Source organism: Tiliqua scincoides, chromosome 8, assembly GCF_035046505.1.
Source record: "Tiliqua scincoides isolate rTilSci1 chromosome 8, rTilSci1.hap2, whole genome shotgun sequence".
Classification (NCBI taxonomy): domain Eukaryota; kingdom Metazoa; phylum Chordata; class Lepidosauria; order Squamata; family Scincidae; genus Tiliqua; species Tiliqua scincoides.
In genome coordinates this window covers 51,548,217-51,574,987 of record NC_089828.1, presented here as the reverse complement: position 1 = coordinate 51,574,987, position 26,771 = coordinate 51,548,217, and the positions used below count along the sequence as shown (strand labels likewise).

Here is a 26,771-nt window from a genome sequence, read left to right as displayed (position 1 = left end):
TATCCCCCCAATAGATTTTCTTCGATTGGGCATATTGGCACTGGGTTTCGGATGCTCGGCAGGACACGAGAGCTCATAAAAAAAAAGGAGAGGCATTTTGTGAAAATGATCATTTTTTTAGGGGCAGATAAAATGTAATTCTGTGAAATGGATTTGCTGGCACACTTTGCCAAAACAGAGCACCTTTTAAATTAGAGAGGCCATTATTCCTCTTCTTGGGTGGAGGAGAATATATATATATATCTGAAACTTTTCCCTTCAAGGATAATTTTATTATTTTAAGTGAGGTTTAAAACCCACTTCTCTTCTTTATGATAGATCCTGAAGGAAGCCAACGCTTGAGAACCTGATCCTGCACATCCGCACAGACTTGATGTTCCCTGAAGTGTCGTACATGGAGTGTCAGGCTTGACTTGACTGGGGAGACCTGGATTCAAATCCTGATCATGCACAATTGGTGGTGGTGGGGGGGGTAGAAATCATGTAACAGACTAAATTATAATATAAATTGTTCCCAGATTTTTTAAAGTATTTTTATAGGTGACATAGAGACCCTCCTTATACCAGGGTGAACTGACCAGGGGGTGGGGGCAGGTGCAGATGCAATGAACGGCCAATGCTGGAGGGACAACCTCTTGGAAGCCACTAGGAATAAGCAACACAGCAACCATTCCCAAACATGGAGAGATGCCCCAAAGACAATGCACACACACACACACCATGACACAAGGATACCACAGCATCACCACCACCATCTCCCCCACCTGTAACAAGAGTTACAGGAGCATCAGCAAATGGTTGGCAACCTTCAGTCTCGAAAGACTAGGGTATAAGCCTACAGCACCCGGTATTCCCAGGCGGTCTCCCATCCAAGTACTAACCAGGCCTGACCCTGCTTAGCTTCCGAGATCATGGTATAAGCCTACAGCACCTGGTATTCCCAGGCGGTCTCCCATCCAAGTACTAACCAGGCCTGACCCTGCTTAGCTTCCAAGATCAGACGAGATCAGGCATGTGCAGGGTAACAGTGGCATCAGCAACAAAGGGGCAAAATCACAGAGAGGGTTTGGCTTGCCTGGACAGATTTCATGGCAGAGGCAAGATTCAAATTGGGGAAGTCCCTGTTTCACAGCTGCATCTTACAGCCCAATCCTAGGCAGCCATTGTGCAGAGAGTGCAGGGCCACAAGGCCTGCCACCTCAAAGAGGTGGGATACCACCGTTCAACCCACCCACCGCATAGTCTCCAGTGGGACTCCTCAGAGCTGTGGCTGTCTGTTTCTGGTGCAGCTCTGAGGAGCCGCGGTGGGGTGTGTGTGTTCAGGATCTAGGAGTTTCCTGCTCTGGCACATCCCACCCCATCCTGCCCCACTCCCCACCCCTTTCTCACCTCTCTGCTGGCAGGGTTGCATCAGTGGCTGGTCGGCACCCCTCTGCTTTCCGGCTTTTACACTAGCAGCGGTACAGCCACCGCCAGCAGAAGACTTTCCACTATGGGTGGGGCTGTCTTTGCACCAGTGTACCTGGCAATACGCTGACATTTCCTGGCCGTAGGATCGGGCTGCTAGACCCCCAGCCACAGTGCTACACCAGCTCTATACTAAATATATGTCATATCCCTATATTACCCATTCACCAAAAAGACAAAAATGTTGTACCGTCTCCACAACGCAACAGGCACAATACAGACCAAGGACAGACTGCACTTGCTCCCGGTGTGGAAGGGATTGTCACTCCTGGATTGGCCTTTTCAGCCACACTAGACGCTGTTCCAGAACCACCATTCAGAGCGCGATACCAGAGTCTTTCGAGACTGAAGGTTGCAAATATGTGAAGTTTTTATTTTTTGCTCCAATGTGCATGACTTTACACTTATTGACATTGAAACGCATCTGCCATTTTGCTGCCCATTCTGCCAGTCTGGAGAGATGCCCACAATGCACACACCCCACCAACTTATCAGTGCCAGCAGAGATCTCTGGAGCTTCTGCAGAGATCACAGCAACAGCCTGGAAACAGCGGTGTCACTAGTGTTTGATTCACCTGATGAGGGAGGCCAGCGTATCACAATCCATGATGGACTTCCTCCCATGCAGTGGGCTTGGCAACGCCCCAAGCTATGCACATGGTAATGCACCATTGCCCTGCCCTGCTGGATTTTAATCATTTTAAAATCATTTAAGATTTTAATCATTTTGGCTAGTAGTGGTGTCACACACATCCCATGTGAATTAGATGCACCTCCTAGCAACACCACTGCCTCAGAGCTACACCTCCTCTGTTGCTGGTGTAGCCCCGAGGAGCCACTGGGGGCTTGTCCAACCTGGGATGGGGCTTAAACCACTGCAGCCCCTATGGACCTCCTCAGACTTGAGCCACCCCCTGAGGTGTCCCAGCCCTGCCTCCCACTCCCTGCCTGCCCGCTCCCAGGACCACCCTCTGCCTGCCCTCCCCCTGCCCCAGAATGCCTCCCGCCCACCTCCTCCCCACCCAACCCACAGCCTTGCATCAGCCGAGCTCAGTAGACGCGGGGTTCCTTCCCCATGTCGGTGCAAAGGCTGGATTCAGCTCCACAGGCTGGCGCACAACCGTACATCAGCCCAGCCGACTCTCAAAGAGGCACAAACGTGTCTTATGGCATGTTTGCGATCCTCCTGGGCTGGCACAAGGGACTTGCACTGGCTCAGGGTGCTGTTAGGATTGTGCCCTTAATGGATCAGGCCAACTGGGTGGTTTTTACCTTGCTGCCAATTGTGTACACGGAGATTTTATGATTATTTTCACTGTTTTCCAGCCATCCTGGATCCTTGTTCAAAAAGGGTGTTCATAATAAATAAACAGACCCTGCATTAACTGAGTGGCACAAGTGGAGAGGAAACAGTTGATTGTGTCTCCTGTTTGATCGTAGGAGAAATGGAAGGCCCCAGATCCATCTCTCCACTGTTTCCTCCCCCCCCCCTTGAGTGTTAAGAATCTGCAAAGCACCTGCAGTGGGAAAGAAAAGGTTAATTAAAAAGAGCCCAAGTCTCTGCACTTTAAGCTGATTCCCGGGACGTCTGCCAGCCGGGGAAGGTTAAAAACCTCCAGCCTGGCGTAGCCTGCAGGAAGGGAACGGCTAAAATTTACAGCCAGTTCCCTGGAAAGTCACAGTTCAGCTGTTCTCCTGGAGCAGGTGCTCATGGGAACGGGCCTGTCCCTTCCAAAGTCGGAAGATTGATGAAGCCTTCTCTCCCACCAACTGTAAATATACAACCAGCCTTGTCAGAACAGGTCTGGAACATCACTCGCTGACCGGAGAGCGGTGGGCTTTTTTAAAAATCCAAAGCCATCTAAACACACACACACACACACACACACACACACACACACACACACACACACACACACAGAGCACAGAGAGAGCAGCAAACAAGTTTCCATCAGCAATACAGAACACTCTGTGGGAACCATAGGTCCATGATCCAGGGGGGCAGTAACATAGCCTGGGGGGCAAAGCACTGAGTTTTGCATGGCACCCCACCGCGGAGTGTAAGCAACCCCTCCTCCTCCCCTTCGAGGCCATTCCGGACCACTACAGCAAAACGGAGGCATGACCATCTGGGCAGTCGCGTCTGTAGTCCACTGTCCCAGCAGGCTTTGTGCCTGGATTTCCGGGCAGACGTGACTGCCCAAATGGTTATGTGCGGCAGAACGGTAAGCGCTGCTCACAGTGGAGAGAGATTCAGCATCGCGCCAGCCCTCGGGCCGTGGTTTGGTGGACGCTGCTTTAAACAGACTGAGCTGGAGCAGAAAGGAGCAGTTTGGGAAAGACAAAATGAACATTTTTTTAAACTTGTGGGGTCCTTTGCTTCCCCCCCCCCTCTTGCTGGGTTAGGTGAGGCCCTGCCTACGCTGATTGCATGTCACTGATTTATTGGCCATTGTTTCAGGACATACATAAAGAAACATGTCTTCACATCAGTCCTAATTAAGGAATTCACTGCCACAAGACATAGGGCCCAATCCTATCCAATTTTCCAGTGTCAGTGCAGCCATGCCAGTGGGGCATACACTACTTCCTGTGGTGGTGGTGGGGGCAGTCACAGAGGCCTCCAAGATATGAGAACATTTGTACCCTTACCTCGGGGCTGCGTTGCAGCTGTAAAAAAGTTACTTTTTTAAAAAGAAGGCTGAATGAAATTCAAGAAGAATCTGCCTAACAACAGTTATTGATAAATGCAACCTCCTCATTCTCAGGCACAATCCCTCTGAATATCAGATGTGGAGCCTGGCATACTCTCCCCCAAATCGATCCCCAAGCAGGAGATGAAGGCAGAAGCCCTCGACCAGTTTTGCTCCCCTGCAACTAAGATTCAGAACTTAATGTTTCTGGTGTTGGACCTGGAAGATCCTGGTTCAGATCACTACTTAGCCATGAAGCTTCCTGGGTGACCGTGAGCCAGTCACTCTGTCTTTCTCTCTCTCTCAGCCTCACGTACCTCACAGGGTTGTTGTGAGGACTAAAGGAGGGGAGGTACCATATACACCACCCTAAGCTCCTTGCAGCTATAAAAGGTCCCAGAAGTCTGCAGTTGAGCAGCCCTGCCCTTCACTCCAGATTCCTGCTCATCAGGATGGTCCATTGAGAGTCATGAACTGCAGCTCACCTGCTTTGCATGCAGAAGGTCCCAGGATCAGTGGCTGGCATCTATGATACCAAGAGTGGGAAAAGAACCTCCTCTGGGGATCCTGAAGGACTCCTGCCACAAAGACACACACACTTGTCCACAGGCCTGATACCCAAATGAGCATCCAGGAACGGCCTGTTTTGCAACACAAAGCATCTCTATTGGACGGTTTTCAAATTTTTACAATCCGTTCTCATCTTGCATCTTTGTGCCCACCCCTCCCCTTTGGAACCGATCCGTTCCGAGAGGCTTGGTCTTCATTTTCCATTCAATTATTTAAAACCACAAACATTCCCCAGCAGTTACCTGGTGCTTTTAATTGAAGATGCAGCTCATAAAAAGTAGAGCGGTGGAAAACACTGGTGGCTGTTTGCGGTTGGTGCTTTTTGCAAGTTAAAGGTGAAAAAGGATGCTAATTCCCCCACAATACTTTTTCCCTTTGTTCTTTCAACCACAACAATGCTACATAAGAAGAGCCCTGCTGGATCAGACCAATGGCCCATCTAGTCCAACATCCAGTGGCCCATTCTGGAAAGTCCACAAGCAAGCAAGAAAGGGCTATTTCTCCCACCTTGGCTTCCCTACAACTGGTATTCAGGGGCATACTGCCACAGAACCCAGAGGTAGCACATAGCCATCCTGAATAGTAGCCACAGATAAACTTGTCCTCCATGAATGTGTTTAATCCCCCCTTAAAGCCATCCAAACCTGAGGCCATCCCCATGTCTTGTGGCAGCAAGTTCCATAGATTACATAAGAACATAAGAACAGCCCCACTGGATCAGGCCATAGGCCCATCTAGTCCAGCTTCCTGTATCTCACAGCGGCCCACCAAATGCCCCAGGGAGCACACCAGATAACAAGAGATCTCATCCTGGTGCCCTCCCTTGCATCTGGCCTTCTGACAGAGCCCATTTCTAAAATCAGGAGGTTGCGCATACACATCATGGCTTGTACCCCGTAATGGATTTTTCCTCCAGAAACTTGTCCAATCCCCTTTTAAAGGCATCCAGGCCAGATGCCGTCACCACATCCTGTGGCAAGGAGTTCCACATTAATGATGCACTGGGTGAAGAAATCCTTCGTTTTGACCCACCTAAGCCTCTTATCGGTTTCATCGGACTCCTGCTTCTAGTGTTATGGGGGGAGGAACTTCTCGCTATCCACTTTTTCCACATCATGCATGATTTCATACACCTCCATCATGTCCCCTCCCCCTTAGCCAGCTTTTTTTCTCAACTAAAAAGAAGCCCCAAATGCTGTGGGTTTCCCTCATAAGAAGGTGTTAGAGCCACCTGATGTTTTAAGTTATCTTCTTCCAGAGCCATCCAGTAGATCAGGGCTGCCCAAACCCCGGCCCTGGGGCCACTTGCAGCCCTCAAGGCCTCTCAATGTGGCCCTCAGGGAGCCCCCTGTCTCCAATGAGACTCTGGCCCTCTGGAGATTTGTTGGGGCCCGCTCTGGCCCAACGCAACTGATTTCAGCGTGAGGGCGACAGTTGACCTCTCGCGTGAGCTGTGGAATGAGGGCTCCCTCCACTGCTTAGCTGTTTCATGTCTGTGATGCAGTAGCGGCAGCAAACAAAAGGCCAGTCTTGCTTTGTACAAGGCCTTTTATAGGCCTTGAGCTATCGCAAGACCTTCATTCATTCATATAAGTTCATCTTTAATATATTCATTTATGTAAACATGTAAATTTATTCAAATTTTAAATGTAAATTAATTCTTTTTTTCCCTGGCCCCGACACAGTGTCAGAGAGCTGATGTGGCCCTCCTGCCAAAAACTTTGGACACCCCTGCAGTAGATCAAACCTAAGTACTGTTTCATCAGTGAGAAGTGTGGGACTGATGTTTTACAATGGGAACAGCTCACACCTACTCAGTACCCCACCACTATTAGCTCCTTTAATGTCAGTTCATCAACTAACTTTGGATAGGTTGAGTTGACAACCAGATAACCAGGAACCAGGAAGGAGGGCCAGGAACATTGCTTCCACCCACTGACTCCCTGCCAGAAGAGTAGGCATATGGGCAAAGGACTCTAAGCTTCTCCCCTTATTATGTACATCTCCTCAATCCCATTGGTTTGGAGTTGTTCCTTGCTATTTCGGGGGGGGGGGGTGGGAGAGAAGCATTCGGACATCACACTTTAGTTCGTAGCAAGGGTCCAACATATGAGGTTAGTGTTTCGTCATAGAGAAGACTAAACAGATGAATAACTTCAACTCAGCCTGAATTCTTATTGTCTGTTTCAGTGATTTTCAACCTTTTTCGTCCCATGGCACACTGACAAGGTACTAAAATTGTCAAGGCACAAGGTACTAAAATTGACAAGGCACACTTTGCCGTTGGTGGGGGGGCTCATATCCCCAATGGTCCTATTAATAAATTACCCTCCACCAAACTCCCGCGGCACACCTAGGGACCATTGGCGGCACACCAGTGTGCCATGGCACAGTGGTTGAAAATGGTTGGTCTGTTTCAACCAGCTCTGAGCAGTGCAGAAGTCTCAAGAACAGAGAAGGGTGGTCTGAATGAGCCAGGGAACTGTCCAGCAGGAACTAAGCAGTTAGATCAAGACCTGCACGAGAGCTGTCCACCAGCATCCAGGAGCTGTAGTCAGAGTCAATCTGCAAAGCTAAGCAAGGAATTTCACCAGCACTGATCAGTGAAGGACCAACCATTTTATAGTGGACTTGGAGGTTTCCCTTCTTTCTGGATTTTCTCAGGACCCCAATCTTGTGCTTACACACAGCTAGACTCCTGCTCTCAAGTAGATCAGATGGAGGGAAGCTTCCGGTTGCCAAATGGGCACTGAGTCACCAGATCTGAGCTTTGACCGGTGGTTGCTTCTGTTCCTGAGTTCTCAGAGGGTTCAGAGCAAAGATGGAAGCCTTGATGTGGGGCACTGGGTCCCTTGCTATTCCAGCCTACTTAGATTAGCTGTCATCAGGTGGGTGACCTGTGGCCAATCCTCAAGGGTGTTGATGCCCTGTGGTCCTCTTCTCTACTGGGAATACTATAAGGTCCTTCAGCTCTTTGAAGGAGATGGTGTTGGGACTGGGGTGGGGGAGCACCAACAGGACCTGACAGTCAACCACAACAAAACTATCATTCTGCAAAAGATGCCGTCTGTCATGAAAATGCTAAGAGCTCTGTTGAGGGCTGGCAGCAAAGATGGATTGTTGTGAAAAGCCTGTATTTAGAGAGCTCCTTCTCTTCCAGAAGACCCTGAGGAGCTTGTTTGTGCTGGCAAAGGATGACTGAAACCTGGCAACTTTGCTTTAGTAGTGGCCCCATAAGCATTATCAAGATCTATACTGTCTACTGACTGGTTCTGTAGGGTCTTTCCCAGACCTAACCAGAGGGGACAGAACCTGGGACCTTGAGCCTGCAAAGTAACTGCTCTACCACTGAGCTGCAACTACTCACCATGGTGTGAAGGCAAACGTGAAGAAGGACTTTCCAGAGGAGAAGACTCCAAGTCAGCACTTCAGGGCAGCCCCTGAGACAGGGCAACCCTGTATGAGCTTTGACAAAAACATTGGAAAAAGCAGAAATTTGTCCTTCTATTGATCTCCTCTCACATACCCAGTTAGTCCTTCAGGCAGAATTTCGGAACTAACAAGACCACATCACTCCAATCCTAGCGTGTTGACAGAAAGACATTTTCCTGAGTTTAACAAACAACCTCATAACCTACCCAAACTAACTTTCCTTGGCTTAGTTCTTAAAGTCAGTATCAAGCGCTAAAGTTTTTCCTGGACTATTTCATTTTGAACTGGGGGGGGGGGGGTTTGTTCGGCTTGTACATTTTGAACACTCTCCCATAAATCTATTCAATCCATATTCCCTGCATGCAGAAAAATAGCATGTAAGGGAGAAAACTAAGCTGACCCATTCTCTCTCATGGGCTACTTTTCTATGCTGCAAGTCCTGTTTTTATTGCTGGGTCAGGGCAGCCCATCTATAAATCTGACAGGTTGTCTTGGGTAGCAGATGGGCAGAGGATGCCCACTTTGGTCTGCTTGCTTGTTTCCACAGCTCCTCCTCCTCCTTTTCTCTAGATATAAAAAAGAACAGAGGAATGGAGTGGAAAGGGAAGTGTGGAAGAGAGGAACCCACCACTCTCTTGTCTTTCGCACTCCCTCTTCCACTTAATTCCCTATTCAGTGAGTGCTGGTGGTACAGTCCATGCCTGAAGTGGTACAGTTCAAGCAGAGCTTTGCCAACTGATTCTGTAAAACACGTTAATAGACTTCCTTTCTCCCTCCCCACTCACACAACTTGTATTGGCATACATACGAATGTTGACCCATTGAACCTCAGCAAAGAAAATTAAGTCCTCTTAACTATCAATTGATTATAAAACCATAATAATTGACATTTAACAGCCCCATTAATGGCGAGAGGTTCATTGCGTGGCTGTTAAACCCTTGCCACATATATTTAAAATAATCAATTAGTATTTATTTAACATACAATAACTTCCCTGTTCTGTCTCAATTTAATGCCTGTTATCAGGGTTATGGAATGGGTGTGTGGCTAGTCTCTGGCCAACTCCACATTCCTTACATCTCCAACACTCCCCATGGAGGCCTGAAATTCTGATTTTTTTTTTTAACAGCTACTTGAAAAACCAGAGGGATCCCTCAGTGGGAGGTGGGGGGGTCATTTAAAGCAATCCTCTTGTGACCATGTCACATCTTGGGAATTTGCCATGCAGCCCTGCTTCCACCATCATACGTATTTGCTTCCAACCTAAATAATACACATAGAACTGCCATGGTTTCTAAAAGCTCCTTGATACACAAAAGGAAGAGTCCTTTCTTGTCCCCCATCAACCCACCCAAGGAAAAAAAAAGAGAGAGGGAGTGTGTGTAGAATTGGCTGGTGATTATCACTGAAAGCCTAGGAGGCACCAGCTAACCTTCTAACAATGAAATATGAGAATTTACTTTCATGGTTCAATGCTCTCTATTCAGCTGTCTACTGGGGGCCTAAATCAATGGATCTGCACCCTCCAGTCAAGGTTTCTCTTTCAAACACCGCAGGACTGACCTCAGGTTCATCCTCCAAACAGAGCACTTGGCATTTAATTTCATTAACTTAAGATATCTCATAAAAATGGGAAGGGGATACTCCATACGTTTACAAGTGCCTCCATACTTGCCCCAAATCCCATGCATATCAATGAGGACACATGGGCAGTTTATTGAGAGAGAGAGAGAGAGAGAGAGAGAGAGAGAGAGAGAGAGAGAGAGAGACTTTGCCAGACTGGGATCTTTGCTCTGTCAGTTTTCATAAAGCAGGGCAGGATATGACCTAGCATCAGAGGGGTCCTTGCTTTTTGTTTCAGAAGTATGGCCTTTGATATCCTGTGTTGTGTCCTAAACAACAATGAAGTCCAATTGCACCACGAAGTCAACACTGCCTGTGCCCTGAGAAAGACCAACTTGTATTCTCAAGTCAAAAACAAAAACAAGTTTAGATTGTATGCACTTTGGGGCAGGGAATGCTTCCATTTACATTCCTTTCTGAAATTGCATGTACCTTTATATAAAGCCCCTGTAATAATTTTCCACCGTTTCTGAATGTGGGAGGCTGTCCAAGTCCTCCTCCTCCTCCTCCTGAATCGCTCGATTAGCCCAGGTAGGAAAGGATGTTAAGTACCCAGAAGTGGCACTCTTTTCCACCATGAAGCCATGCTTTCAGGTATCCTTGCTTTTCCTCTTTCAGCTCATGCCATCCTCCAAGACCTCTTGGGTGCATGTAAACAAACCTGAAGTTCAAATAAGTTCAGGGGTTATTATCCTAGGGTAATGAATCGTGTAAATAGGTCTTTAGAAACCTCCCACAAATATGCACCCCTTTGGCCTTTGGGGCACCTTCCCACTGCACCCAGTCCTTTCTACAACCCATACAGTTGGTGACATTGAGACCTTGCAACTGATATCATACGTGAACCAACTTTCAGCAGTTAATATGACTTGATCATTTCAACCTCATCTTCTTCCTGCCATTGGAAGTAAACAACCCCAACAGGAGCACCTAGGTAGATACCTGGCTGCCATTACAACATAACATTACTCTGAAGAAGCAATTACCACAAGCCAGAGTGAGGAACTGGGGACAGGTCACCTAAATGAGCTGAAGCAGGGATGGTGAGGAGGGGCGGGGAACTGGAGGGAAGAGTACATGGGAAAACAAGAAAATGTCTTCATCACTTTTCAGGCTTCAAATTGGAAAAACAGAGATCAATAAAGCAGAACTTCATTTAATGGTGTGAGAAACTATCCAGAACGGAGATGGGCAGGAATCGCTTATTACCAAACAAACAAGCCAGTTAGAACCCAGCAAGGAAAGGCTGGTGGGGGGTGCGGGAGAGGATTCTCAAGATACAATCCTTGGCAAATAGGGTTTTCATTTCTCAGACGTGTGACAGTCAGAAGAGATTCAACACAGCGACGGACAGAACCACAACAGTGTGTATGTCCCAAATAATTTGAACAGATTTATTTGTATGAGGTCTGCAGAGTGCAACTCCAGATGGAGTCCAGAGCAGATTGGGCCCCTAGATCTGTCACCTGGTAATGACATTATCCCTGTGTACCAACATCCTGTTCTGCAAGCAAGAATCCATGAGGTCCAAGGCAGGTTTCCATGTACCATGGAGAGCTCCCAAGGGAGCAATTTGTTCCAACAATGGCAAGGAGTAGAAGAGCTCTGATCCCTCCAGACTCAGTACTACATCCTGGGAGAAGAAGCCCACTGCAGTCTTGCACTATTTCTCTGCTCCATCATATTCCTCCTCACTTGTGGTTGGTGCTGGTGGGCAGATTTGGGTGAATGCAGAGTTCTTAGTGTGGAAGGAGCTGATTCTTCAAAGGCCACAGGCTCTGGAGTCTCTAGCTCTGGGATCTCCAGGCTTCAGCCTGGAGGTCAGTTGGTCCTTCGGTCCTAATTGCTGCCCCTTTCAAGATAAGATTACAAGCCACTGCTCAAGAGAGGAGTCATGATCATCAGAGTCTAGAAACTTGAGATGCTGCTGCAGTGGTGCCTCTGTCACTCCCCTCCCACTTTGTGAAACTTATGAAGGAATAGCAGTCGGGAGGTCTCCTAATAATACTTTGCAATAGGCATTTATAGCAGTATCTTGGGGTACTGGGGAAATGTAGTTCCTATGTGTCCCGGGATCCTTAGAAACAGCTGCACTTGTCACAGGATGCTGGAAAGCAGAGCAGCTATATTTTCTTGTGTTCCTTCTTGCCAAGATGGGAAAGCCCTTGTCTGTCCTCAGAGCCCTGGATATGTGATGCATTGTTTCTGATGCCACACAAAGAGCTGCGCTTTTCTCACTCGTTCTTAAGGGCCTCTTTAGATCCCAGCCATCAGCTTCAGATTGTCTCTGATGCTCTGCCCAGGCAGTGCAGGTTCCAATCAATCTAAATACTGTATACTGGGACACGGGGAGGTGCATTGGACTGGACAAGGGAAAGAAATATGAAGCCACTCTATCACGAGCCTGAGCCGGCTTGTCATGTTGAGGTTTTATGGCCTCTGTGGCCATTCATGCAACGGCCTTCTGTAGCATATTAAACAAATTAATTGAAGTAACCTAGAGGGAGTATCGAAACTGCCAATCTCCCCTGTAGCTGTTGCTGAAATTACAGCAGAGGGCAAGAAACGGGAGGTCAGGAGCTGACATTTGTAGCTGTAACATTGTGATATTAAGATGAGTTCAATGGCCGGGAATAAAACGCACAGCCTTCCCCACACATCCATGCCAATTGCCAAACAAAAGGGAATATCTGGGGGGAAATCTTGAAAAACACATCAAATACTTGCCGTGTGTCTGTTTTTCCCATGGGTACACAAATGTATATCTGCACAACCCACACACACAAATTGTGCTTGTGTGTGTGCCTACTGGCAAACAGAGCAACTCTATACTGCTTATCTACATCTATCTCGCTATAGCTTCCTTCAGCAGAATTCTGGGAACTGTAGTTTGGTGAGGGCATTCAGAATTCTCTGCTAACCTCACCACCTCCTGGAACTACAGTCCCCAGGGTTTCCTATGAAAAGGTGTGGCTATTAACACCACTTTATGGATTTATTCCACTTTTTGACAATTGTCTCCAAAGTGGCTTACAAAGGAGGTAATAAAAATGATTGAAGTAGCAGTGAAAAATGCATGCCCGCACACAGACAATAAAAAACAAGCATTTGTTCCTTGCCATTTGGCCTTTCGCAAGGCTCACAACAAGCAAAATGTAAGTGATATCAAATCTGAAATGCAACAACAAAAAAGACAACAGTAAGTCTTTCCGGGGGCAGGGGGATGCAGCCACATGATCTCCAGGATCACACCACTGCCAGGGACAGAAGTTTGTTGTTTTTTAACTTACCTAAGCAAGCACCGGCCTCTGCAGGATTCCCCAAGCATCTAACAAGCTAAAAAACCGCAATTGGAAACCAAATTCTGATCGGAAACCATTTCAGGGACAAGTGCTTCTCTGGCTGGTGGGTCATGACCCCCCAGTTTGGGAACCGTTGGATTAAAACATATATGCATACTCTGTCTCCACTGTAAGTTGGCAATACCCACGCAGTGCAAGGTACGTTGGCACATACCCACACAGTGCAAGCCTATATATGTCTATTCTAAAATAAACACCAATGAGTTTAATGGGACGAATTATCAGGTGTTTGTAGGATTGCAGTCTACAGCGCAAGCCTCTGCATGTCTACTGAGAAGTCTCATAGATTTAAATGGGATTTACTCTCAGACAGATTCCTTTCTCTCTCTCTCTCTCTCTCTCTCTCTCTCTCTCTCTCTCTCTCTCTCTTTCAAACTGACCTCGCAGAGTTGTCATGAAAAGAAACAGAGGGGAGAACCATGCACACTGCCCCAAGCTCTTTAGAGGAAAGGTAGAATATAAACAACCCAAACCTTCTTCCTATAAGCCTTGGTGGTTAATGTTGTAAGTGGGGAGTTGAAAACCTTTGTCCCTCTACTGCCACAGCCCCCAGCATTTGTGTAACCCCTCCTGAGGGTGCAAAGCCCACTTCACATGTATTATCCTGGTGCAATTCTTACAACAACCCTGTAAAGTGAGTATCTGGCAAAAGCAAGATTCAAAGCAAGGATGTCTGGATTCACAGCTCAGTCTTTTCATGGCTTCACTACAGCAGCTCTCGTATACTATCAATCAGTGGTTCTCAAACTTGTTTAGCACCAGGACCCAATTTTTTTAAATGACGCTCGGTTGGGACCCACCTAGCTTTATGAGACTTTAAAAAAAGGTGATCTAAAAAGAAATATTTACTTATTGATTTACTTACTTACTTACAGGTATTATTTTATTTATTTATCTGCAAAAAATCTGGAACCATTTCTTGTTAGGAGACAACCCTGATGGATAGCCTTAAAGCTTGGGTGGGGGCTTAATTATGTGACCCAGGCTTCCCCTGGCCCCACAGCCTCCATTGACGGACTTGGGGAAAAAAATCACACCAGAGAAAAGGATGCTCAAACATTGATCTCCTCTTATTTACACAAGCTTGCAAACTGCAGGAGCTCAGCTCTTTTCAGGGCAGTTAGCAGCTCTCTGATTTTTGAATAGCCTCAGGGCTTGAGGCAGTCATCTGATATTTCCATCACCTTGCTTTCATTGGAGTCTCTGTGGGACCCACCAGAAATTGGGTCCTGACCCGCTGAGAAACACTGCTATACATTATAAATCACCCAGAGATCTACAAGTGGGTCCCACTCCACCTTTTGCTCATCCCTAGTCTATGACATGGGACATAAAGGACCAAAATGTGAATATTTTACCAGTTCTAGGGGGGAGTTCTATAGCATGTCATACTCCTGTGGCTTAAAAACTCAGCACTGGAGTTGGGAGGAAATGTATTCTGTAGTTTTTTATATCTATAAAATAGGTGGTGATTGCAACCCGAGCTTAATTTTGATGTGGTGCTGTACTTCATAATAGTGACAGAGTCTTAAAAATGTAATGAAAAGGCTTGATAGATTACAGAACTCATCCATTTAGTGCTCTAATAAATAATGGAAGAAATACATCCAGGGTTTCAGAAAGCAGAAAAGGGAAATTGTCAATACATGTACATTTTCTAGAATTATCCAGGACAGTGAAATCCAAAGAACATTGGGATGTATTCCAAAAGAACTCCCCAAATCTGGTAACAGAGCCAGGGCCGGTTTTAGGAGCTGTGGGGCCCAACTAGAAATGTTTTTTGCTAGGTTCCAGGTTCACAGCCAAGATCTGTAGGAGATATAAATACAATTTATTATAGACTTTATATCTCTATGGTAGACTGGAAAGTAATCAAAATGCGTGCTTAAAAAAATGCATGTGAGCTCATGGGCTAAATGGATATAAGCACATTTTAATATAAAATTGCATACATGTAAGTCTTAAATACAACCAAAATGTGTAGATTAACTCTGAAAAGTAAATAGTGAACTTCCAAAAACCAGAAGTCACTTCCAGATGCTTCTGTGGGCCACTCTGTGGTCCATGGAGGCCAATAGTGGGTCATGGGCATGGCATGATCAAGAAGAGACCTCCGGAGACTCCAGGTAAGAAATTGCAGGGAGCGTTGGTAGTCCCCTAAGTGGACCCTTTGTATCCATGTTAAATCTGCAGATACGGAACCCATGGATGTGAGGGGTCCACTGTACTTCCATACAAAGACATGTAGACAGACGGAGGTATTCATGCACTCAGGTGCTGGCTAATGGCAGAAAAACCAACTCACAGAAGCAGCTCCCACTATTACTCTATAAAGTCTCATGTCATTACGTTCCTCAACAGGAGAAAGGATCACTCAGGAAGACTCAGGATCAGTAAGTCCCACCAAACCAATTCCTCTTACACAGCATTTTTCAAACTGTTGGTCGGGACCCACTAAGTGTGTCGTGAGCCAATTTCAGGTGGGTCACACAGCAGCTAGCTCAGCTACCATTGAAAATGGTTGGTTGGTAACCTTCAGTCTCGAAAGACTATGCTATAAGCCTACAGCACCTGATATTCCCAGACAGTCTCCCATCCAAGTATTAACCAGACCTGAGTCTGCTTAGCTTCCGAGATCAGATGAGATCAGGCATGTGCAGGGTAACAGTTGCTGTCTAGATTTTTTCATTGAAAATACAGAACTGAAAATACAGGGTCAGAGCTGCTGGGCAGGGTGTGCTCCTGGTTAGAGAGAGGCCTTGTGCTTTGCCCTGAATACGTAGTAAGATGGGACACTGGAAAGGGGAGAGGGATGTGTGGCTGGAGAAAGATCTAAGTTTGCCTTCTACTTTGACTTCCAAGCTGGAATGCTTGAACTCCGAGCTATGCAAAATAACAGAATGAGCACTTTGTGTAATGGGTGGTTGATCGTGGCTTAGGTTTGAAGTCTAAGGGTGCAATCCTAACCAACTTTCCAGCACTGGCATAGCTGTGCCAGTGGGGCATGTGCTGCATCCTGCAGGTGGGGGGCAATCATGGAGGCCTCCTCAAGTTAAGGCCATTTTTGTTCCCTTACCTCAGAGTTGCATTGCTCTTATGTCAGTGCTGGAAAGTTGGTTACGATTGCGGCCTAAATTGATGATGTCACTTCCAGCCACGATGTCACTTCCAGGTTAATGACATCACTTCCGGTGGGTCCTGACAGATCGTCTTTCTAAACGGTGGGTCCCAGAATTAAAAAGTTTGAGAACCACTGCTCTAACAGATTTGTTATGCTTTAACTGGAAAGGAATCCTGAAGAGGTGCTCTTGTTTTGAGGACTTACCGCCACATCAGAGGACCGGGGGAATCTATTTGGGGGGGGGGGAAGTAGATGGACACACAGACACAAGGCTGAGGTCCATGAGCCCCAGCATCCTAGGCTCAGCGCAGGACCCTAGCCGCTGCTCAAGGAGTTAAACACATCCCACGATTGACAATTAATGTTGAGCTCATTCCATAGATCTCTTACTGGAGAGCACAACAGGGCAATTAACCCACTAATACACTAGGCTATTACGTTGCTATGTCTCTTATTTTAGCCCGAGGTGATTTGAAACGCATTGGATTAAAGGATATTATAGGAGATGGCATGAAAAATAGTTTAACGTAATGAGTCGTCCCGTGATGTCTGCTATTAAAGATGATTTGCGGTCAAAAACTACAACATACAGGAGTTCAGCCATTTAGAAACGGGGGTGGAGGTTTAACCCATTCCTGGTTCCTATCAGTTGAGAACATCAGCGAGATAGTGCCCCCCCCTTCCTTTCTAGGGTCTCATTTCTGGAATATTAGAGATGCCAGAACTCGAGTCCTGTTTGTAAATGTCTCAGCTGATCTAGAAGCCATTTTTCTTCAGCCCTGACACACAGTGGCTCTGCATTTATTCAGAAGTGAAGGAACTGTACTCTGAACATGCTCAGGAACAATTTCAGCTATTCTTCAATACATTCTGAAAACAGATGCCACAGTTGAGCCCTGGCACAAATTCATTCGTTCGTTCATACATACATACATACATACTGCCCTTCCTCAGCGTAAGCTCAGGGCACTGTGTTTCCTTCCCTCCTTTTGTCTTCACATCAACCCTGTGAGGTAGGCTCGACTGAGAGCCAGTGACTAACCCAAAGTCACCCAGGAAGGTTCACAGATGAGCAGGGATTTGAACCTGAATCTTCCTGGTTTAAGTCCAATTCCCAAACCACTACACACCACTAAATGACATACCCTCCAACAATTCATAGATAGAAATAAGGATATGCTTGTAAGTCCACTATTCTTGGGCCAAGGATCTCTTACATGGACATATGAAATGGCTTTATACTGAGTCAGACCCTTGGCCTAGCTAGCTCAGTAATGACTAGCAGCAGCTTGCCAGGACTCTACAAGGGCCTTTCCCAGACTTCTGTGCCAATGTCATGGATCCAGGCCTTCCTGGCAAAGCGGTAATCAAAGCTACCGCGGAACTATGGCCGCTTCTCACTCCAGAGATTGGACATACCACAACTGGTTTATTCTAAGATATGCCTAGCCCTTCCTGAATGGAAGCCAGTGGCTCTGCCAATCCTTGGTGCACACTATATTCTGTCACTCAGAATAGTGATACATGTGCTTCTTTTCAAAACGTATCCTATATCACACACCACAGATCATGTAGGGAGGGAGGAGGGCAGCCTGGGGGCAGTTCATGTCCAGGAAGGGGGCAGGGACAGTGGCAAAGGCTGCTACTAAATCCTATCCCTCCTCCCACACCTGAAAGCCCTCCATGTGCTGTTCAAATCCACACCAGCAATTGAGCTGATGCTGAGCCGAGTAGTCCTATAAGAGGCTGCCTGGGACTGGATTCAGAGTTGTTTCTCCTGACGTGACTGTTCCTCCCTCCTCCGGGTCAGATTCTGAGCTCCCAGAAGGGGTTCATGTCTCCTTGATTGCAAAATCTCATGCCGGCGTAAATACAAAATATTTGTATACTATTTACTTCCAGGATTTCTGTCTCGCCTTTCCAAATAGTCCAAGGTAGCAAGTCCCTGTTTACTTATTTATTTAGCACCATCAATGTGCTCAGTGCTTTACAAAGAATGAACCAAGAGGTCCCTGCCCCAAGGGGCTTACAATCTCAACACTGACACAAGGCAGGCAAAACACAATACAGATAAAACGGCAATAAGGGCAGCAGCATCACTGCAAGAAATTGAAACAGCAGCACGAAAACTTGGACCAACCAGTTCCCCTGCAATTCCCCCTGCAAGCCTCCCACTCAAGTCTCACAGCCACATCAGTTCTCTTCTTTACATATTCAGTGACCTGCAGGAGGGTTATGCAAGCATTTTAAAAAAAGTCATTAGGGAAGGCTCTTTTCGTCTCCAACCACATAATCCGCACACACACACACTGGCATTAACAAACAAATATCCAGCAGAAACGGATTTTAAGGGAACTCAATTAGCCAGTGAATCATGCCCCATTATCTCGCTGGCTGTATTTCTCAGCTTCATTCCAAGAAGCCTATCTGGATATCCACAGACACTATATATCCCTGCTACATTCTCCTGTCTCCCTCCTCTCCCCCCCCCCCATGTCTCATTGGCAGGGCTGTGTGTATGCCACAATTTTAGAGGAGCACTGGGCATAAAGTTCAACTCCTTGGCATCGCAGCTTCCATTTTCAGAACGAAACCAAGCCCCAATGGCCAAAATGATCCACTTGAAAATGCCTTTGGGGAACAGCTGCTGAAGTTTTCTCAAAGCTCCTATTCCTTAATGCAGAGCGGTGACCAAACCCCGGCCCAGGGACCATTTGTGGCCCTCGGGAACCCCCAATCTGGCCCACGGGGAGCCCCCAGTCTCCAATGAGCCTCTGATGCTCCGGGGTCTTGCTGGAAACTGCGCTGGCCAGATGCAACTACTCTCAGCACAATGGCCAACTGCTTGACCTCTCACATGAGCTGCAGGCCAAGGTCTCCCTCCACTGCTTGCAGTTTCATGTTTGTGAGGCAGCAGGAGCAGCAAAGGAAAGGCCAGCCTTGCTTTGCGCCAGGTCTTTTATAGGCCTTGAGATATCGCGAGAGACATTCATTCATATAAGCTCTATCTCTAATACATTCATTCATGTAAATTTATTCAAATTTTAAATGTAAATAATTCTTTCGCAGCCCCCAACACAGTGTCAGAGATGATGTGGCCCTCCTGCCAAAAGGTTTGAACACCCCTGCCTTAACCTGTTACAAGCTTGGGGACTGCAGGAGGAACCCATGAAAGAGCCTGATTCAGGTATCAGCCAGAGTCCAGGCAGAGCCAATATGAGCCACCTCACAAGTTAGTCTAATCAGTCAGCAAAAAAGTTCTCAAATAGCAAAGGGAATGAGAAGCTGCTTCTATGTCCCAAAGGGTCTCACAATCTACGTAGGAAGGAATCACCAATGGGCACTGGGAAGGATGCTATGTTGAGATGAAGGGGGACAGTTGCTCTCCTTGCTGAACAGAAGAGAAAGTCACCACTTTAAAAGTGCACTGAACAACTAAAACCACTAAAGCAAAGCAAGAAAATACGTATTTCTCTACCCAGTGTGCAATTAATCTGTGGAACTCCTTGCCACGGGATGTGGTGATGGCATCTGGCCCAGATGCCTTTAAAAGGGGATTGAACAGATTTATGGAGGAGAAGTTTATAGCAGGTTTACAAGCCATGATGGGTATGTGCAGCCTTCTGGTTCTAGAAGTAGACCTCAGAAAGTCAGATTCAAGGGAGTGGCACCAGGATGTGAGTATCTTGTTGTCCCTGAGGCATCTGGTGGGCCACTGTGAGATACAGGAAGCTGGACTATAAGGGCCTTTGGCCTGATCCTGTTCTTACGTTCAGTGCAGGGTACAAATTCAGATAAGTGGGAGACACAGAACCATAAATAAAAGTTTTTGCAAAAACATAAAAAGATTAAATGAATAACACATATCAGACAGCGGATCAATCCCACAGTGCCATAAAATTGCCATTAACGACAATCATTTAAACAGAAAGTTGAAAAATAACAATAATTAATTCCCAAGTCATTATTGGCCAAACAGATGAATCCAATAACAAACCGTCATAAACGTTGTTTTTCTACACAGGGAAATGGAATGAGATGTAATTAGCTTAATAACAACAGGAATTATTTTCAAATTGCCAGTGATCAATAAACACAAAACAAATGATATCTGGATGGCTTTGCAATGCGTGGTGCTGTGTTATCTATGTGAGTTCGGGCCAAATTAGATGTGACATCCGGAGATCACAGCAGCATTTTTGCTGGTAGCCGCTGAGGAACAAGCCAAAATTGCAAACGAGCAAACCTAATTATTCTGGTGTGCATCTTTTTTCTGCATCTTTTCTCCTGGATCCTACAGTACTTGGTGATTCTTAATTTTTATTGTCTGAATTCATTGCGTTCAGTACGGCATTGTTTGATGGTCTGTTGACAGTATTAATTAACTAATTAATTGGTCCTGCCTTCCTCATGCCCCACTCCCTCCCCCAGGCACACCCCGCCCTCTCCCTCACCCCAGAACGCCTCCTCTCCACCTCCCCCCCACATCCCCACCTGCCTCTCCACCACCTGGCAGTTCGGGTAACTGCGTAGTGGCAGAGCAGTGGCAATCCACAGGCGCTAGCCCAGCACCAGATGGCACTGAGCTAGCACCTGCATTGGACCAGTACTGAGGCCTGCAGACATGCTTTACAGCACGTTGCAACACTCAGTGCAGGCAGTTGACCAGTGCTAAGAGCTCAGGATCGGGCTGTCAGTTATCAAGGCCTTCCCTGTTTGAATATTGCCTCTGCTGTAAACCCAGGTGATCGAAGGCAAGTCTCTGCCTCTCAGCCTCGGTCTTCCCCATCTGCAAAATGGGAATAATACTTAAGAAAGACTTAAGAATTCTTAAGAAACCCAGGTTCCATTATGCCACTGATCTGTCTGACTGGATAGTTTATAACTACCTGGGCCTCCCTCCCTGTCCTATAACACGGTCAATTGTGGTCGGATGCCAAATTGGCTGGCGCTTGTCATCCCCAAGAGCTAGGGCTATTGACTGGGGCTATTGACCTGGCTGAACCCAGGCAAAGAAGACAGCAAGTTCACAAAAGGACCCCTCTGCCTGGCCATGTAGTCACCTGCAATAGGGACGATTTCAAAGTGTGTGAGAGAAGCCTCTTCCCTTGTTGATGTAACATTGGGGCCACTCTTAAGGGAAATGGATTAGGAAAATAAAAGCAGCAGTGGAAGTCCAGTCGCGACAGGGTGTTTTATGGATTTGCTGGGATGGCCCATGGAAGTCACTTTTGCAGCTTGAAAATCTGAGGAGCTTACGGAATGTGGGTGGCCTTTCCAATACTTTCTTAAAGCTTCAGGCAACAGCTCTTCTAAGAGATGCCGTATTAGTGCTGAAAGCACCCCTTCTCCGTCAGACACCATTGCCTACCTGACGGAGAAGGTAGAAGAAGCGCATTGAAGCAAACAGAAGGTTCCAGATCCAATCTCCAGCTGAAAGTATCCCGGATGGGAGGGCTCAGAGAGATCCTGGAGAGCTGCGGCTACCACCAATCAGGAGAGATAATACTGGGCTTGAGAGACAAATGGTTTGGCTCAGAACAAACTCAGAGCACGTTGGTTTCACATGTCCATGGTGGGCAACCTTCAGTCTTGAAAGACTATGGTATAAGCCTACAGCACCCAGTAGTCCCAGGCAGTCTCCCATCCAAGTACTAACCAGGCCTGACCCTGCTTAGCTTCCGAGATCAGACGAGATCGGGCATGTGCAGACATGTCCAGTGTCATCAGCAATGATGTAGCATCTTTACCTCAAGCAGCTGGCCTTTGCTTATCCTCAGTGGAGTTTTTGGCAGATAGAGATCATCTCAAAGAAAGAAAGGAGTGTTGGGGGAAGAACCATCCTCTTCCTTCCCCTCCCCTCCCATCAAAGAACTTGTCACTGTCGTTTTGGTGGCAGCAGATGCCAGCAACAATAACCAAGAGCCGGCACCTTTGAAATTCATTATTAACAAGTAACATTCATTGCCATTTCTGCACCACTCTAACAAGCTTTCCTTCTGGATGTCACTCTAGGTTGGCAGAGATCCCCCAAGCGGCAGGAGAGCCTGTCATCTCCCATTTTCTTCCAGGGGAAGGAGCAGTTTCGGAGGAGGAGAAAAGATGACCAGCCCTTCCTGACCTTTTCTCCTTCAATTTCACTCCTCTCTTCTCCTTGGAAGGGGAGAAAAGAAAAAAAAAGACACCCTGCAAATCACGCTACATGGAACTGACAAACTCATCACCTTGTCGTGCCATTACATATACAATCGCCAAGTCACTTGGCATCAGGCAGAGGAGGCCCTGATGGAATTACAGGCCCATCATGGGTCTAATCGGTCAGTAGATTTAGCTTTCCCCCCTCCCCCCGCTGCCTGTTCCATATGCTCCAGGGTGAAGTAAGCTGTTGGGTCTGCTGGGTGCTCTGCGCAACCCAAAGTAGTACACTGCACAACTTCGGCCCTGGTGTCCTGCATCCTATGTATGCTGATGATCAGTGGTGTAGCTACAGGGGGGGTGGCACAGCGTGCGCTATAATGTAAGCTGACCCTCCCACTTGCCGTTGGAGCCATTCCGGGTGGCGACAGCAACATGGAGGCCCGCATGTTAAATGGTTGAGCTCTCAGAAGAGGTCTGTTGTGTGCTGCTTTCAGGAGCAGTTTGACCTGGAACGGCTCCTGGCGCTGACTCAGGTCCTCCATCTCTGCCCTCCAAAAATCGCACACACTCAAACTTGCGCACTGCTGTGAAATGCTGGAAGTCCCACACCTCCAAGTTTCTTGGTAGGGCACAAGGAGAAAGGAAAGGAGGAGCGTGACCTGCTTCCCACTCCAGTGAGAAAGGAAGCAGGTCATTGGGGCTTGCATTGCTGGAAGGCTGGAGGGAGGTGGCAGACATAGGCCGAAAGGTACTCAGAATCCATTGCCCCTTGGACCCCTAGCAAGCCGCCACCGATGTGAACCACGTCAGGTTGCCTCATGGATGGGCTGCTGTTCTCATCTATCCCAGCACACATAACAGGGAATGGCCATCGCCTCCACTCAGTAGCATAGCTATAGGGGGGAGGTGTGATAAATATTCAGGCACCGCAATGTGCAGTGTAAGTGGCCCCTCCCACACACTGTTGGAGCCATCCTGGCCAGAATGGCTCCAATGGTGAGTGGGAGGGGACGTTTACACAGCACATTGCGGTGCCTGCAATACTTACCACGCTCCCCCCCATAGATACGCTACTGCTGCCACAGCTTTCTTGTGACCTTCTCAGAGGTACTTGGCTATCCAGATCTGGAAACAGTTTGCTGGTCTTCATGGACTTCAATCTATCCAAGCAAGGCAGTTTTTATCATGTTCCATCCCCCTTTTCCTTTTATAACCCAGAGAGAGGAGGAGGAGGTGACGCATAAGTGTGTGGTCAGAGATGGGCAGCCTTGTCTATCTGCTTCCTACATTGGCCTCATGCGTGGGCTGGCCCTGAATTTCCAAGAGATACAGCAGCTAAGGGCCACTGGCAAAGATACTATATTGGGATGAATTGGAACCATTGCTCTCCCCACTGTTTATAAAAGAACCAGTCACTTAAAGATTACTTCTTCACCAGTTAGCTAGGACAGACGCCCAGGTTCACTTTATTCACTGTTCTGGAATCCGCTATCACGCTGATAGTGGACTCATTTATAAGACTTTTAAAAGAAGGTTAAAGTTGAGTCTTTAGAAGGGAAGGGGGGGAGAAAGAATTTTTTTTTTTAAAGTTCGGTGGAGATTATTACAATTTCTGTAGCCCACACCAGAATGTGGAGGATGTAAGGGGTGCTATTCAGATAAAGAAATGGAAGAGAAGAGCCCAAGAGAAATGCGAGAGGAACCCCAAATCTTGGCCTCTCCATTATTATTTGAAAAGATTCTGTCGCCGTGTTCTCCTCGTCCACCCTGATGATGAAAATGAGATTGTCTGATGTGCACGCCGGGACTGGATTCACCTTTCGCTGGGCTCGCCCCCAATCAGCAGAGAGGGGTCACATACGCGCAAAAAAAAATGTCATCTTGCAGCTTCATCAAGCCAACTCCAATTTCTGCAAAGGGATATTATGCATTTCAAAGGGAATAAGACCCTCCCTTGTCCCCACACGTTACGGATCTCTATCTCTGCATGGTACATGGGGAAGATTAGTTCTAGCGCAAGGGGTAGCTGGGCTTTGTTTGTTTATTATAAGCTGTGCTCCTTAAAGATGTGCAGATTCTCACACTTCCTTGGCTTGCTTCTTTTTTTTTTTTCAGTGTCTAATTTGATGTCCACCCTGGAAAGTAATGAAGATGGGGAAGGAACAGAGGTGAGAGAATTCCATGCGTACACATGCGCTGAGAGCACACTCCTGAAAGAAACCTAATACCCTGCCTCTCCCATGTGTCTCACTCATTAAAAAAAAATTCTCCATTTAAATGCAAATTCGAGTTTTAGCTGGGGACTTCCCCCAAAAGTATCTTGAAACACCAGGGAAATAGCCTTGGAAATCTAAAATGGCTGACAGTTGCAGAAAACACTTGCTGTGAAGACTGTCTCCTTCATAACCATGTTGAGCTCAGTCTGCAACCCAGTTCAGGTGAAGGCCAGAACAGATGTGAATGGGGCACCCTTGTTGGTTAGTTATGCATCTGTCTGGTTGAAACTGAAAGTGGGAAGGGCCTGAGTTTTCCACGCACTGGGGAGGGGAACCAAATTCTTCTCTTGCTTTACTTCCCATGCAGACTCTTCTTTCCTAGATCACTTTCAGTGTCAGAATCAGGGTGATGGGAAAAGCAGGCTAGGCAATAGACACAAGGTCTGGGGTCAGCTCCCACCCACTCACTTACCCCACTGTTGATTGGGGCAGAAGTGTGAACAGCAGGCATGTGTGAACAATGTGTGATCGTGACTGGGGTTGCCAGGTTAGCTGTAGCTGAAAACCTGCGATTTCTGCTGCAGGGCCTGGTGGTGTCTATAAGAATGGGGGGCGTGGAGGGGTTCTGATACCAAAGCAGAGCCCAGAAGTATTTACAAGTGCGCTTGGGAATGTCCGGGTTGGGGGGCCCTTACTGGCTCCTGGCTGTCATTTCTTCTCCAAATGCCCCTGAAAGCAACGTCATGCTTGATTATATACAAACAAGTCACTTCCAACCTTCTATCCCATTCACTCCAAGTCCTACTGGATGTACTGAAATACAACCAGCTGTGCAGATAAGAGGGTGCGGCTGTGCAGATAGAAGCAGGCTAACTTATCCATGAGCAGCATCGCTGGAATTACCCAGGGCAGGAAGCAGGCTTCACCCTCACCACCACCCACAAAGCTAGGTTGGCAACCTCCAGTCTCGAAAGACTATGGTATAAGCCTACAGCACCCGGTATTCCCAAGCGGTCTCCCATCCAAGTACTAACCAGGCCTGACCCTGCTTAGCTTCCAAGATCAGATGAGATTGGGCATGTGCAGCGTAATGGTTGCTGTCCACAAAGCTATTCTCCAGTCAAAATAAAGGATTGGAAGATAATGTTATGCAAGTCTTTGCCTTTCACTCTTATAGGAAAGGTTAAGAACAGCGAATGCCACCCACCGTCCCTGACGCTGGCCCTTCTCAAGAAAGATCCCACAGGGGTACTCCAGTGCATCCCTGAACGTGCAGAGACACACTGCATCCCCATAGGGTTCCATGCAACATACAAGCTCTTCCCCCACATAGATAAACCACCCATCATAATGACTCTCATGTTATTGGCAAAAAAAAAAAAAACAAATCAATCCTTCTCTCCCCCACTACCATTCCCTTGTTGGATCCCCAGGAATCAATGGAGTTAGCAGAGCCAAAGCACAGAGTGGCACGACCAGCTCCAAAAAGATTTTTTTTTTTTAACCAGTGAATAAGCAATGTACGGAGAAAGCAAAATGAACTTTAATGCAAATGACCAACCTGGGGGAAATAGCTTTCCCCGGGGCTCAGGCCGTGACTTGTTAAGTATTTTTTGCTTAAGTGCAAAATCTTTGCCATATGGGTCATTAAGTTCCTGCACAGCAATGATAATCATTGGGAAAGATAGCTCAGGAAAGGGGGAAAAGAGGAAAAGAAAAACAAAAGAACAGGGCTCATTGCCAATCGTACTTGAACCTGGAGTACATCCAAAATAACCATCCATAAATCCCCATTTTTGTGCTCTCTCTCGCTCTGCTGCCAATCAAGAATACAGCACAAGCCTCATTTATCCAAATCTTAAGGGAAGACAGAGCCTCCAGGCTGCCCGTCGTCGCTGCTCTCCTTGTGCTGGTATTCCCTGGAAGGGAGTCGAGGAAAAGGGGGGAGACCGTGTGAAGGTTACTGAATCCCATCCTGCCTCATGGAACGCCCCAGCAAAAACGAGAAAGAATGCCTTCCAAAACGGAATGACCCCACAAAGGCGAGGACAAGAGGCATTCCAAACAGTAATACCCCCATAAAGGCAAAGAGGAAAGTTTCAATGGTCCCTGTTCACCAAGGGTAGTTCCACCTGCTCCAACATGAGC

At 47.1% G+C, this 26,771-nt stretch overlaps 2 pseudogenes; both read right to left on the bottom strand.

Moving 5' to 3' along the window:
- Positions 1–919: 919 nt before the first annotated feature.
- LOC136659871 (5S ribosomal RNA) lies at positions 920–1,038 on the bottom strand (annotated as a pseudogene).
- Positions 1,039–25,608: 24,570 nt separating this feature from the next.
- Positions 25,609–25,725, bottom strand: LOC136659860 (5S ribosomal RNA; annotated as a pseudogene).
- Positions 25,726–26,771: the final 1,046 nt, after the last annotated feature.